A 1,817-nucleotide genomic window follows, 5' to 3' on the forward strand; every position below is an offset into this window, starting at 1 on the left:
CCGCGCGCCAGCGGGCGGCCCGAGCCACGGCTCTCCTCCCGGGCGCAGCGCCGGGCTACTGAGGGAAACCCCGGGCCCCGGGCCAGGAGGGACGTGGTGGTGGCGGCGGATGTCGGGCGCGCCCCCGCGGGCGGACGCTCCCCCGAGGGCGGCAGCGGGGGAGGCACCCCCGCGGGGCCCTTCAGGTCGTTTCCCTCACCCCAGGGCCAGGTACCTAGCGTCCGCGCCTCCGCGGCCCTCCCTCGGCTGAGCCCGGGGGTCGAAGGCCGCGGAGCCGGGCGGAGGTTTAAAGACTCGGGCGGCGCGGTTGCGACACCCGCGGGGCCGGGCCCCCGGCCGTGCGGCGGTTGAGCCTCCAGGGGCGGGAGTTGCTCCCGCGCAGGCCCTGGCCACGGCGGCCGCCGCCCGTGCTGGGGGTTGTCCCTCGGGCAGCCGCGCCGGGGAGGGGTGTCCCCCCTGCCCCCCCTTCTCCGCGGTCCGGTCTCGACGGAGAGGCCGCCGCGCTGGTCCGGCCGCGGCCGGGCCTGTCTTGCCTCGAAACGGGGGAACCCCGGCGAGGGGAGCGTGGGCTCTCTTGCCGGGGCGATGGCGATTCCCCGCGGTGGGGTCTCGCCGGGCGGGGCGGCCTCGCTGGGCCGCCGCGTCTCCGGCGGCGCGCAGCGGCGCGCTGCGGCTCCGCGCCTTGCCCGCGCGCGCACCCCCCCCCCCACGCCCCGGCCAAGGGGGGCTCTGCCGGCGTCCAGCCGCTAGCCGCCGGGGAAAGGGGCGGCGCAGCCCCGGGCCCGAACGGCGGCGGCGCCGCCGCTGCTCGGCGTGTCGGCCGGAGGCTGCCCGGTGCCGGGGCCGCGCGGCCGTCCCTGTCCCGGGCCGTGCCCGTCGCTTCGCAGTCGCCTTTCCCGGTGTCGGTCAGGTGAGGCGGGTGGGCGGCCGAGGGGCGTTCCCCGTCCCGTTCTCCGCGCGGAAGCGGGGAGAGGGGGCGTCGCCCCCGGCTCAGCGGCGTCCGCCTTCCGCCTGGCGCGTGCCTGCGGAAGGGGCCGAGACGAGAAGCGACGGCGGCGGTTTCCGGGAGGGCAGCCGTTGCGGTGCGGTGGCCGGGCGGCGGTCCGGCGGAGCGCCGGGCGGCGGCGGCGGCGAGTCGCCGTCTCGGGTTCCGGCGGTGGCCGGCCCGTCCGCTCCGGTGTGGTGCGGCGGCGGCGCCGCGCGGGAGTTCCCGGCGGGGCGAGCCGGGGTTGGGGCGCGGGGAGAGCCGGCTGTCGCAGCGCGGTGCTCGGCGGCGCGGAGGCGCGCGCGGAGCCAGCGGGGGCACGCCCCGCTGCTGCCCGGGCGGCGGGCAAGCATGCGTGTTTCGCCCCCACCCCCCCCCCCGAGCGAGAGGCGGGCAGGCTGGGGCGCGGTCGGGCGCGCCGCGGCCCTCCGTGCGGAGGCCGGGCCGAGCCCGGGCGCCTGGGCCGCCTCCGAAGCGAGCAAGGTGCTTGTTTTTCCCCAGGTCGGTCGGGAGCGCGGGCTCCCCGGCCCTTGCCGTTCGGAGTGTAACCGTTCCTTCCCTTTTGCCCCCTCCATCCCTCCTTCCTTCTCTCCGTGTGTGCTGGTACGGTCATCCGAGGCGAGGCGCGACCGTCGCTCGCCGTCGTCGCGTGCCCCCTCCGCGCGTGCGGAGGGGGGCGGGCGGGCGGGCGGCGGGCCGTCCTCCGAGAGAAGGGGCCGCTTTTGCGGAGCGGTCCCGGCCCCTCCGCGCGCGCGGGGCGGTGCCGAAAGGCAGACAACTCTTAGCGGTGGATCACTCGGCTCGTGCGTCGATGAAGAACGCAGCTAGCTGC

The 1,817-nt window shown here is 79.3% G+C and overlaps 1 non-coding gene across 1 annotated transcript in view; it reads left to right on the forward strand.

Annotated features, from left to right (window-relative positions):
* The first annotated feature begins 1,761 nt into the window (after window positions 1–1,761).
* The window catches only part of LOC141917536 (5.8S ribosomal RNA), a 153-nt gene continuing 97 nt past the window's right edge, over window positions 1,762–1,817 (forward strand). Inside the window, exon 1 of the ribosomal RNA XR_012621301.1 lies at window positions 1,762–1,817. This exon is cut by the window's right edge and continues 97 nt beyond it. This is a non-coding gene — a ribosomal RNA (5.8S ribosomal RNA).

This window comes from Strix aluco, chromosome 39, assembly GCF_031877795.1.
Source record: "Strix aluco isolate bStrAlu1 chromosome 39, bStrAlu1.hap1, whole genome shotgun sequence".
Lineage (NCBI taxonomy): Eukaryota > Metazoa > Chordata > Aves > Strigiformes > Strigidae > Strix > Strix aluco.